A 14,265-nucleotide genomic window follows, 5' to 3' on the forward strand; every position below is an offset into this window, starting at 1 on the left:
CAGGGGAAAGGTCAGTTGTGCCCCAGGGAATATTTATTTCACAGAGGTACTGCAGCCAGCCTACAGCAGCTCCTTTCTGAACACTGACTGAACTACAACTGTAAGCAGATTTAAATTGCTGTAAATAATACCCTTAGTCCACAATTTGTGGCAAATATTAGAAACCAGGAATTTTATCTTCACACCTCTGCAGAATTTATAAATTGTCTTATTTTGAAGAGGTTCAGTCACGCATGGGCAGGGAAATTGACATGTTAAGGACCTTGAGATTTTGCAGAACCTAATTTTAGGCTTCTTTCTCCAGAGAAGATTTTCCAATTTTAAATTAGTTAACCATGCCCACATACAATACAGTTGTCACTTAAGGGTGAGATTCACACAGTCGGTGGACTCTGTGGAGAGACACTAGAGCTAATGGCAGCCTTGCACCCCAAAGATAAATTTACAGTGGGTTTCCATCACAGCCCCTCTCTTAAATTTAGATATGTAAGCTAGTTAAGTGTCTTCTGATAATAAAATATGTAGCTACAGATGAGAAACAGGGGTTTTAGGGACATTAAAATCTTTTCTATTACAAGGTATTTTATTACAAGTGAACCAGAAGTAGATAAAATACTCAGGACTTGGAGATATGATTTCAAATGATGACACAGACTGACTGGGTGCAACAGAAACAGCTGGCTTTCCACAGAACAGGGAAGTGTTCTGCAGCTATCAAGGAATACAATGACACTGCCTTACATCTCTCCAGCTAAAGTAATAGTTCATTATTTCACCAAAAATTCAATTGCTTCAATAGGAGAGACTGGAAGAACTTGACTCCAGATCACATTTTTCATCTAATCTGCATTATATCTTTTATTTAGTCTAATTTGGAAGAGTCATTCCATATTATGCATGTAAGGGGGCAGAAAATAGAGGAGTATTTCTGCTTGCACTGTATTCTGTGGTGCATTTTCCTATAGTGCTTTCTTCCCTGATGTTACTCTTGCTCCTAGATAAACTATCTTTTAAAAAAAGTAGCCTCCCTTCAGAGCCCAAAGAGCAAACAGCTTTGAGGGTATTGTGAATAGGCTCTTTGAGGGTATTGTGAATAGGCTCCCTGGTGGAAAAACAAATTCAAGGAAAACACAAGCACAGCCGTTGTCTCCTCTCCTCTGGGATAAATGCTATTGCCATAAAACCCTCAAAGACTACCCTCTGGAGACGCTGTAAACAGGATGTGCTCCACATCTCATACATCTTTTTTGAACATTACTTTATTCCTAGCAGTGTGTTCATTAGTTCTGGAAGTGAGAAAGGCTGTACGCTGAGGGATGTGATATTAAAGATGAGCAAGTCTAGTCTTCACACTGTCATTAGGAGATGGCAAAGATGATCAGGTTCACATCCCCAAGCTTCAGATATTGACAATCCAATTGCCTATGTCTGAAATCACTGTGTGGTCAGTTTGTAGTCCATGGAAAGAAATAGATACATTTAATATGTTGTGTCCCACCCTTATTGGCCATCCAGTTAGGATAACATGAATTGCAACTAGAAACTTTCTCTCCCAGACTTTAGAGAGAGTCTAGATGAAGAACTTAAATTAAGACAGCTATCCAGTAGGTGTCTAAAGGTAGAGGAAATGGATCATGCCTGAAGTGACTCTCCACTTGTTCAGTTGTCAGACTCTGTGCCAGCGAGATAGCTAAGTTAAGCCTGGTCCCCTGGTTGTCCTGCATGTGCTACATGATGGCACTCAGGATGATGTGCTCCATAACCTTCCCTGGCACCAAGGTCAGGCTGACAGGCCTGTAGTTCCCTGGATCCTCCTTCCTGCCCTTCCTGTAGATGGGTGCCACATTGGCTAAACTCCAATCTTCTGGGACCTCCCCAGTTAGCCAGGACTGTTGATAAATGATGGACAGTGGCTTGGCAAGCTCCTCCACCAGCTCTCTCAGCACCCTCGGGTGGATCCCATTCAGCCCCATAGACGTGTGTGTGTCTAAGTGGAGCAGCAGTTCTTTTCCTCCTGGACTGTGGGAATTTCATTCTGCTCCTTGTCCCTGTCTTCCAGCTCAGGGGGCTGAGGACTCTGAGGGTAACAGTAACTGGTCTTACTATTAAAGACTGAGGCAAAGAAAGCACTAAGCACCTCAGCCTTTTCCTCATCCTTTGTGGCAACATTCCCTGCAACACCCAATAAAGGATGCAGATTATCCTTGGCCCTTATGAATATTGAATCATGAGTCATGACTACTGTGTTTGGTGTTGGGCCTCTCACTGCAGGAGGGATGTGGAGGGGCTGGAGCGTGTCCAGGGATGGGCAGGGGGCTGGGGCAGGGGCTGGGGCACAGGGCTGATGAGGAGCGGCTGAGGGACCTGGGGGGGTTCAGCCTGGGGAAGAGGAGGCTCAGGGGGGACCTTATCTCTCTCTACAACTATATGAAAGGAGGCTGCAGGCAGGTGGGGTAGGCCTTTTCTCCCAGATAACAAGCAATAGGACAAGAGGAAATCCCCTCGAGTTGTACCAGGGGAGGTTTAGTTTGGAGATTAGGAAAAATTCATCACTGAAAGGGTGGTCAAGCACCAGAGCAGGCTTCCCAGGGGTGTGGTGGGATCACCATCCCTGGAAGTGTTCAAAAAATGTGCTTAGGGACCTGGTTTAGCGGTGGACTTGTCAGTCCTGGGCTAACAGTTGAACTTGATGATCTTAAAATGTCTTTTCAAAACGAAGTGATTCTATGATTCTTTGATTCTATGAATGAACTGTTAATGCTAAGATTTTATTAGGGTAAAGGTTATTGCTTACATTTTATAGACGCTTTCATATTGCAGAATAATTTAACTCCAGCAATCATTCAAGCAGGCCTCACTGTGCTACATATTGCTGAAGAAATGTTTGAGTTAATGCTATGAGTTGTGACCAACTATCTCCCTCTCGCTTGTTCTCTGTATAGATACTGTAGTTTGTTGCTATGTAATCTACCTACAGTACATAGGCATACAGAATTATATGGCTACATGGAGGTAAGAGTTCAAAAGCCATAAAAACAAAGCACCTCTTCCAGAAAGGAGAACATTGTTAAAGGTTAACCAAACTTTACAATTAAATGGGAAGCCCTGGTTAATGATCCATATTTCAGTTTCTTTCCTAACATTTTAACTACTCTGTTGAGCAGCTTGCTGGTACTAATTTATTCATCCTCACTTCAGTTCTGAATCCCTTTCACTTCAGTCAAGCCCTGAGCAAGCAACCAAGGGAAAGGTTTCTACAGGGACACAGGGATGGAAATAAAACAAGAAGTTGGAAGCAGAATGATTTCGTGCTGGGGTTCTGTCTGAAAAGACCAAACTTCCATTTAGGAAGAAAAGAACCTCAGCCCTTTCCTTCCACATTTTTTGTACCTGTTTTAGCTACTGAAGTGTCATCGGGAAGTGGACCATTGCCAGCTGCTTCCAGGAGCTTCTGTTGCTGATGTTTCACTTCAGTACATCAGAACAGCAGCCAGGCTTCACTGTGGTGCCTGGTCTCTGTGACACACACAAAGCCTGTTCAGAGGATGCCGATGAGGTCAAGGTCTGCTTCCTCAAATGACACAGGCAAGGGAACATTATCTTTGTGAGTCAAAGTTGAACCTAGGCAGGAAATGAATGCTTATGTGCTCATGTACAGTGTATCAAGCTCTGGGGAATTTTATTACTGCAAAACAGAGACAGCTACAGCTCTGAAATGACTATACAGTTGACTAAGGCAGTTGGAGAACTGAACTTTAAAAAATATAATACCTAATCCTATGTAAGTTCCATTATATGTTGGCAAAATATTTTCACAGTTAAACAAAGTGTGTACCAACACACATTTACTTCATTTAAAACAGAGATGGCACTTTGTTGTCCGTATGGGCCAATATATTATAACGGACCCATCCATTAAAGCACCTCCTAGCTCTAATCATGTAAAAGTGTCTGCAGCTGCATAGGTTTATCCAAACCATTTTCTCAGGTGGTTAAGCAAGGACAGACTCCATTTTCCTTGCACTGACTTTGTAGATACCATGTTTGTACTTAAAAATAGACACAATTTATGTATTCCACTCTCAAGGTCATTGGCTGATCAAAGCTTGCAAGCATACTCAGCAGTGAGTTCAGCTAAAATCAAAGACCAGAATAATAAGGAGAGTTCTGGCATTTTAATGAATTCCTTGAAGGTTTGAACACTTTTATCCAGGTAGTAGAGGCTGTTCATTTTAAACATAGAATCATAGGCTGGTTTGAGTTGGAAAGGAACCTTTGAAAGTCATCTAGTCCAACCGCCGGCATTACTGTTCTGGTTACCAAACCTTTATTCTCACCATATTTAGTTTCCTACATAAAATGACAACATTCAATATCTTTGACGATCTTCAGATATGAAGTATGTTGATGATATTTCTGTACATGGGTAGTATCATTACCTTACTAAATTAATTACTTTTTAGACAGAAGTCATCCCTTATTAATTACTTATAAGAACCTTGTTAAATTAAGAACTGAGAGTTGGGTCAGAGACTGATTTTCTGTTCAATTCCACAATGAATAGGAGGTGGGACTATATGACTCTAGAATTCTTCCTTTGAGGCAGTACAACTGGAGCTCAGTCATACAGACATGCAAGATGTCAGCCAGGATATTTGATGTTCCTTTTCCACCCCAGTGACTACACTGCTAATTTCATCACTGTTCCTACTTTGTACCTATTCCTATGTCTTAAGAGTGCCACATTACTGAAACTGATGATGGTATCTCCTTTTAAATTTGCTGTCCTTGCTTTTCATAAGCAGCGAGATTGGTAGATGTACAGTATACCTATATAGTGACGTTTTTAGTGATTTTTCTTTATTCCTAGCCTGAGAAAAAAAAGGAAAAAATAAGAGTCTAAATCATGGCACTTGTTCATTCATAAGCTTCCCACTTCAGGAAAAAGTTTCTTGCCATGAGGCCGTATGTCTTTTTGCTGCATGTAACATTGCAGTGAGCTGTGCCCGTTTCAAAAAAAAAATCAGGTTTGGGAAGGAACTGTTCTCCACATTAAGGCTATTAGGGATGACGGTCAGCCTGGAAGGGAAGAAGGATGTTTTCAATAACAAACCTGAAAATTTGGTTTGGGTTTCTTTGTCAACTTTTGTGGTTAAATTTTGTGAGAATATTTATGCAAGTAATAATGTTTGAAATAAAAACTTTTAGATTAAAAAAGCAAAAGTTCCTCTTTAAAACGTCAGTATAGAGGAAAATGCAAACTACATATATGTGTATATATTTAAGTATATATATCTACAGACATATTTGTGAAGGTATTTAATTTACAGTTAGTAGACTGATGTTCAATGAAATTTCTGTCATAGGTAAAAAACCAACTTGTTCTGTAAGCTTTTGTCCTTTTCCTAGGTGATCCAGATGCAAGCACAACAAGAAAATAATTGTTCCCTACTTAGATGTTACACTTTAAGTTATTTGCTTGCAAAGTAGGCCATTGAAGTAAGCCCTGAAGGTCAGTTCCTCCAGTTCTGGCAAACAGTGAAGTGAAAATCCTTTTGAAAGCCTATTAGTCTCCCTATTGTGGTCTAAAGAGGAAATGGGTGTTTCCAGATTTCAGTTCATCTTATCCTACAGCAAACACTAAACTCTCCGGTATGAACTACACTATTAAAATGCTGCCTTCTTCTCATTTGCTTCAAAGAGAAATCAAGTTGCTACCTTCAGATGTAGACAACTGTGTTTACAGGAATGCTACAATAATATTTAAGGCATAAGTTCTGTCGCTGTGTCCTGCTCTACTCCAAGTAATTTTGTCCCACCCTTTTTATCTGTCGTGATGTCTGTGCTTTTGGTGGTCTACAATTTTTACACAGATAACCTGACAGTTAAAGGTAGTTACTACTGTTGTGTCATCTTAGTCTGTAGTATCAAAATCAAAACCATAAACATATTACATGCATATGACTCCACACAAAATTGTGAAACTCATGTTTAACTCCTTAAGCCATATTTTTGATATGAGAAAAATTTAAGCTGATCTAACATTCGTTTCATGATAATATTCTAAAGTAATGAGCTGTTACTTCTGGATACATACCTGAGGCCCCATAAGTAGCCTTGCTTATGTGGTAAGTAATGGCAACAGGGGTTATGTGGAAATAGTGTCCAAAGGCATCAGTGGTGAATTTTGGTCCGATCATGCAGGGTGTGTAGGCAGAATGAAGCAACATCTCCAAAGAGTTCATGAATGGTGTACTTGGAGACAATATGCTGGTGCAGCAAGCAGGAAACCGCAGACAAATAGTGAGAATCTCTGCAAACACCTTAAAGAGCAACCCTATGGTGCCACTGGCTTAGGTGGCTTAAGCCTAGCTAAATGTTTTATGGATAACTGATATGATTTATAACGATATTTATGAACAAAAGTAAATCTTTTAACCCTCGCATATCACTTTGAAAACCAATACCTTGACTTCAAACTCATTGCACGTGATTTATATATCATGAATTATCTTGCTTGCTTTAAGATATGCCTAAAAAGGAAAAGCAAGCTAAAAAATTGAAGCACGTAGTTGAAAGCATGACCTGTTGCTTGACACAGATTAAGTATTTTTCGTCTCTGTACAAAAAGGAATCTACATTTAAAAGATACTTTACAACTATCAGACTGTTGATAACCTTGACAGAAAAAAAAAAAACCCAACAGACTGGGACTGAACTAAAGCATTTGCTTATTTCTGAGGAGGACAATTCTGATCTAAAGTACGTCATATTAGCAAGATTAATTTGGGAAAATTATTGATGTTATTCAGAGAGATTTCAAAAACTAGTGTAAAAAAAAAAAAGTGGATCCTATTTTTAGGATCCATAAACAAGGACTACATGGAGTGTCCTGCAAGCAAATTAAATAAGACATTGATTTTCTCTTTATCATCTTTACTTCAGCATTTTGAAAAGTAAGAATTACTTTTTCTGATGGAACATATAAAAATAGCTTAACAGTTCATTTTTCCTACAGATCATTCTATCAACATTTCTGAAGGAAAAACTGAAAAACATTATTTTTATTATAGGTAGTATTGGTTCTTTGAAACTACCTTTTCATTTGAAAACTAATAATTCACAAAGAAGATTCTTCTGCTCCTTGATTTTTGTGAAATAATCAGATATTTTCTACATTAGTGAGCATAAAAATAAATATAATTTAACTCATTTATATTTATTTTATCAGCTCATTATCATCTGATGAAAGATCTAGTTCCCATTCATAAACTTAAAGCTTTTAAAAATTATAGGAAGTTTTACATAAGTCTCATAGTTTTTGATCAGGTAATTTGATGTAAGTTGTGATCAACTGGTTTGTAATCAAACTCATGGAATTTGCTAGAAGACTTTTTTTTTGGCTTGCATAGAAAATGCTTAGCATCTTAAATCCTATCTTCAATATAATTTGCTATAATGGACAGAAAATGACTCTAGGAAATGCTGACAGTAGTGTTGAGTTAGAATCTGTAAATTCAGGGTATACTTATATGCTTTGCTTTCCTTTAATTACAGTTAAATCAGTTTAAAATAATTTTCTCATTTTCACTGGCTGAAATTAATCAGTATTCTCAAAAAAAGATTATTACAGTTGATGACCAAAAGCAGATATTGCTTTTTTGGTACTGCAGATTTCTTATTATGATTTTTTTAAACTCAAAGGAAAAAGATAGGAGAGAAATTCTGCTTTTTCACTAAGTATTGTCTACCTTCCAAAATCCCAAAAAACCTTGGAAATTTGTATGCATTTATACAACTTGTCCTTACACTAATTTATCAGTTGATTGATTGATTGATGGATGAGTAATACTGATTCTTTGCCTGAATGTAAATGTTTACATAATTTTTAATTTTGGGGTTGGAAGGGACCTTTAAAGATCATCTGGCTTCAAGCCCCCTGCCATGAGCAGGGACCCCTTCCACCAGACCAGCTTTCGCCAAGCCCCGTCCAGCCTGGCCTTGAGCACTGCCAGGGACAGGGCACCCACAGCTGCTCTGGGCAGCCTGGGCCAGTGTCTCACCACCCTCACAGCAAAGAATTTCTTCTTTATATCTAACCTAACTCTACCCTCTTTCAGTTCAAAACCATTTTTCCTTGTCCTGCCACTACAGACCCTGATAAAAAGTCTCTCTCCATCTTTCTTATAAGCCCCCTTTGAGTATTGGAAGGTACCAGTAATGTTTCCTCAGAGCCTTCTCTACCCCAGGCTAAACAATTCCAACTCTCTCAGCCTTTCCTCATAGGAGAAGTGTTCCAGCCTCTGACTATGGTCCTCCCCTGGTCCAGCTCCATCAGGTCCTTGTCTTACTTGTACTGTGGGTCCCAGAGCTGTATGCAGAGCTCCTGGTGGGGTCTCACGAGAGTAGAGGGGCACATTCCCAAGTCTGTTTTGATACTGGGGATTGCCCTGACCCAGACGCATGACTTTGCAGGTGACCTTGTTGAACTTCATGAGGTTTGCACAGGCCCACACCTCAAGCAGTCAAGGTCTTTCTGGATGGCATCCCTTTCCTCTAGCAAAGCAACAGTACCACTCAGCTTGGTGTCATCTGCAAACTTGCTGAGGGTACACTTAATCCCACTATGTCACTGATGAAGTTATTAACCAGTACTGATCCCAGTACAGAGCCTTGAGAGACATCACTCGTTACTGGTGTCCGCACGGACATTGAGACATTGACTATAACTTTGGATGTGGGCATCCAGACAGTTCCTTATCCATCTAACAGTTCATCCGTCAAACCCATGTCTCTCCAATTTATAGGCCAGAATGTTGTGTGGGATCATGCCAAAGGCATTACAAAGCCAAGACAGAGAACATCAGCCTTCTATCAATTTATTGATTTTTCATTCATTCTTTCTTCATCAAACAAAAATAAAACAGTGTTTTGGTAGAATTTTTCTTGGAGATGATTTCCAACATAAAAAGCATTCCCCTGACTTAAAAACAGACAAATCATACCTGAAAATTATTTAGTCAATAACCAAAGAAGAAAAGAAAAAGAGTTGTTGAATTTGTGTTCCCTCAGCCAGAGACTATTTCAAAGGTACTTCACTGCTTCTAATTAGAAGGTGAATTAACAATTCAACGAATATTTTCACCTGCCTTCACATTTGCAGGGTTTTTTTTTCCTAATTAAACCAAATGTCACACACACGCACACAAAAATATCTTAGATATAATTCCCATCAAATGTCAGTAACATAACTGACAAAATGCATTCAAATCAAAACCTGATTCCAAATATCCCTAATGTCAGGGAAAATTCAGTTTCAGGCTCTATTTTGTTTCTCAGCTAGAGGATTGTCAAAGAAAGGAGTGTGCATGTGCCAATATGGGCATACCAAGGCATTTCAGTGAACCCTGAATATACCTATATTTCTTCTGATTGTTTGGAGTTATGTTTCTTCTGACGTTTAAAAGTTGTTTCATATGTGAATGGAAGGGGAGCAGCTGACACCACAGGAAAGGAAAGATATTTAATGTTACAAAGATTTATTGCAAAATGTTTTTCCATGCCAGACTTCCCTATCACTAGGCTTAACACAGTGTCATTAATATAGCAAGTTTTCAGGAGATATTGATGTAAAGATATTGACTTCAATTTTGTGATGATCCTCCATCAAACAAATCCACACCCATGAAGAATAATGTACTATTTGCCATGCAGGCAGAGCAGTACTACTAGGCATTACTAAAGACAGTTGGATTGAACTCTTTTTTTGTATCCATTATGATTCACAACAGGATTTTTCGTAAGAGGATTTGATGTCATTCTTTTTTCCCCCCAAGATTTTAAAAAAATATTTCAATATACATAAAGACCGTAAGCACAGTTTTGGGAACAGAAAGTAAGAAAGCTCCAGAAGAACAATTCATTAGACCCACAGCCTGCTCTCATCAATTATTTTACAGATTTTCACACTCAGGTAAGGAAAAGTTTAAGGGTAGGCACCATTTGTTTAATGAGGCATAAGAAGGCAACATGAGAAAGGAACAGCAAGCTTTGCAACTCAGAATTAGGTCCTGTTACATAGTAACAAAGAAATTTGTTTTGCATGACTTGTGCACTTCTAATCAAGTCAAATCTCAACTATGAGAGAAAATTCCTGGTTCATCTTCCAAACCACATTGCTTGAAAGGTAGGGCTGTTGAATTCAATGAATGATCTGCAAAAGAAAGCAAGGAAGGTCTTCTATGCAGCATGGAACAGCATGCAATAAAGAATCATCAGACTGGAGCCAACCTGAGGCAACAAGTACATAGTGTTTGGTGCTTCCTGGCACAGATAGATCAAGGTAAGCATTTGTGAAATTTACTTTCAGCACTTCAGGTTCTGAGTTAACTCATGCTATACCTGCTGGGATGTCTTTGTGGTGTGGGCATAAGCATCTTATTCTCCTTAAAATAGTCAGAACTTTTTTAAGTTGCAAATTTTGTTGCAGAATAATATGATTTATTACAAGTCCTCAGACTAAAGGTCATTTCCTAAGGCTTTGGAGGTCATATCCTAAGAGATTTAGCAAACACTTCTATTCAGAGTCCCACTAACACCATGTATTCGTCCACCTCAGTGGAGCATTGCATGTTGTACTGTACTCACTTAAACTACATGTCATGTTCAGAGGGTTAGTGAAAGACTGTGACTGCTGCTTGAATGAACCCATTCTCAGAAGCTTCACCTGTATTAGTGAATCCAACAGTGGTGGGGAACACGGTTTTGCACTAGAATTTGAATTTTTCCTATGATGCTGAGGTGTTAGAATGGTCCCTGGATCTGGCTTGGATCCGTAAGCACCGTCCCATATGTTTCTTAGGCAGGGTTCAGGAGTTACACCAGATCTTGTCTGAGCACACAGTGAGGTGCACACTCCCTCTTTCAGAGCACGAATGGGGCAGATTGTGGCAGTTGGTCTCATGGCAGCAGAATAGGAGCTGACAATGTTTAGCTTACCTAGGTAGTTTTCCAATAATGAGGGGTCTGTTGGCATGCCCTTGCCATCTGTGGATATGACAGAATGCACTAAATCACCACACTGGTAAACACACAAGTCCTAGGGCAGTGGTGCGGTTGAAACTTCTCAGAGATGACCTTCAAGATGAAGCCATGGCAACCCACTCTTAGGTAAATATGAAATGGTGTTTGTGTCCCAGATATGACTTACATGATTTCAGGTTGGTATAATTGAGTCATGCTTACTTCAGATAGCGTATTATTAGCCTCGTTAAAATGCTATCATGATATCTAGTCACCTTTCATCTGTACACCTATTTTTGGCAGCCATTGTTTACCTGAACAATGTTCGAACCCACTCTTCACCCTCCTATGTTTGCCAGATTTCACCGGCTGCAGCTAAACTTAACACTGTGCCCATAGGCGCAAGGGCATGGACCAGCCATGCCATACTATCACAGCTTTGTAACTTCCCAAACCGGGTAGCCACATCCAAACAGTCTCTAGTAATGGGTTTTGGCCCATGTTAACCCCCAGATCATGCCCAGGAGGTGTTCGGAAGAACACAGATTGTCCCAGGCCGACATCAGGCCAGGACCCACGCAAACGCAGCAACCATGTGCTCAGGATCATTTCCTAGCATTGCTTCACTTAGTGCCATCAGACTCATTGTAGGTATGTAACCTAAAATGATGTGAAAATCACTGACTAGATAGAGAACAAAAATGGAAATTTGTGCCCCTAACAGGGGAAAGTTGGTGATAGTCTTGGAGCTCTTCAGCCAGACACGTGGTCAGCAGAACAGCTATAGGTTTCGCTGTATTGTCTGAGCTCTGTTGACTGCAATGTGATCTGAATACCTAGCGCACACCTACGTGTAGTCACTTGTAGACATCTTAATTTGTCAGCTAAATCGCATCTGCAGCTCAGTAGCTCCACTGCCCACAAAATTATTGTTTAGCAGTGAGAGTGCTGCAATATAAAGTTGCCAGCTAGCATGATACCACATCTCAGTTTTCAGAGATATTAGAGGTGATAAAAACTCCCTTCAGTTGCAATAATTATAGTGTTTCCCTGTCCAACAACACAACCTCCATGCCAAACGCAAACTAGAAAAATCTACGTTAGCTATTGCTTCATTTAGCATTAAAGCTCCAATTAATAAATTTAATGTTTATGGTTAGGATGCATTTGCAATAATAAGCATAGTAGGCTGGGATTATAATTAAGCATGTTCTGTTTTGCAGGATTCAGGAGCTGTTGGTTAATGAAGCTCGATGTGATACTGTCAGTAACAAATCTGATAATTGCTTACAGGGAAAAGGCAATTTCAACAAATGCTCCTTCATGCAGGTGGCTGGTAGAAATTGCTTTCAGTCAATTATGCCTTCAATTACTTTGGATGGATGAGGCAGGATCCTTCAGCTCATTATAAGCCCAAATCCACAATAAGTAAGTAAATATTTTGACAGTGTTGAAACTGTCTTCTGTAAAAGCACGTATAATATTTATAAGCATTGAAAAGGTCACATATTGTATAATCATCATCCATTACATTCAGTGCCAGCTAAAGGAAATTCATTATTTCGCTAGCCAGTCGATATCACGGGAGTAATATTTTAATACTGTGAGCAGTCAGCAATTTTCTGAAATAGTGTTGGAGATGATACGGCTTATAAATACCTGTGTCTCATACCACCTCTAAAAAAGGAGGAGGTTAAGCAATAGGAAAACATGTACCTAAATTATGGGATAAAGTATATGCTAATATATACTATATTGGAAAAGCCATATCTATCCCTTTTGGAGCATTTTATATCCCTTTACATTAGAGAAGAGGTTGAATAAAGGTAAGAAAATAGCAAATATTTTGGCCTTCTACAGCAGCAAAGGTGAGGGAAAAAAGGATACTCTAGCTACCCTGAAGATTCATTTGCCATGGCCCAGGTTCAAACTTTGTAATCCTTGCTTTATCTCCCTGTTTATCCGGAAGGAAATGCAAATATGAGATTACTACCACCCACTTTCAGGACAACTGATTATAAATCATCACTGAGATGTCATGGAAGAGACTTTTTTCAGGTGAACAAACCGACACACAACAATCATGCAACCAGGGTACAGGTACATGGAGCAATTACTATAAAGGTTAAGGTTATTCTGTGCAATCCTAATTTCTTCAATTTTCATAAAAGATTTGTCCTCAAAGCAGGAAATAGGGCATGAAATCCCACAGCATATGTTGAGTAAGGAAATAGACCAGAAATCAGCTTGCCTGAATGTCCCAGGCTCTCTGAAAAGAGATTTCTGTTAAGTAAACTTTGATTTTGAACTGTAGGTACAATGACTGTCTCAAGAAAAAACAGATCACTTGAATCTGTGAATCTGATTGTTATAACAGCACTTCGAATCTATAGCACTTTAGTTAAATTCGATTTTTAAAAAATAATGGTCCAATGTCAAACCTCTGAAAATATTTTTATAACTGCAAGTGAACAACTTAACTAGATTTTATTACCTATTTCTAGGGATCTAATTGAAGCAAATGAAATTGAAGGAAATGAAGCAAAAGGGGCTACCTGCTCTTTTAAAAGGCCTTAATATCATCCTTCATAATTAATGTTGTGAATGCATAAGGCCATGAACTTTATGCAGGGTTCCTATCTTTATGGTTACTCTGAATATTAAATATCAGTACCTCTCCACCACTGCAAATATTTGCATTATTCCTTTCTCCTGTTAAATTGCAAGATTAGAGCTACAAAGCATGCCATTAAAATGCAAGAGAGAGATGCTGAGTGCTCATGATTAAACAAACGCAACCAACTTACTTTCTGTTTAAACTATGTGCACATGATCTGCCCCATGATCTCATAGTTTCTTTTTGCTATGAGCTGATTACTTCCAAGGTAGCACCTTGCATACATTCAAGAGAAAGGGTCTATAAAGGTTGCTGAACTGTTCCGTGGTGAATTGTTAAAACTTAACAAGCAGAGAAGTTGTGATCCATTCACAAGCCTCTGACTAAGCTTTGAAATTACTGAAATTTGGCTAAGATACTGCTGCCTTACTCTAACAAGGCTTTCAACTTGTTATCCATGGCACCACAAGGTCTCTGAATACTTCTACTGGTTCAAAGAAAATGGTGATTAAACATGAACTGGTTAAAAAATGAAAGACTATGATTTTATCTTATCTTTTTATATCTAAAATTTTGCTAGTCTCCTTCCTGCTTTCCCTTGTTCAAGGAGGACAGTTGGGAGAGCT

The sequence above is a fragment of the Falco cherrug genome, chromosome 6 (genome assembly GCF_023634085.1).
Source record: "Falco cherrug isolate bFalChe1 chromosome 6, bFalChe1.pri, whole genome shotgun sequence".
Taxonomy (NCBI): domain Eukaryota; kingdom Metazoa; phylum Chordata; class Aves; order Falconiformes; family Falconidae; genus Falco; species Falco cherrug.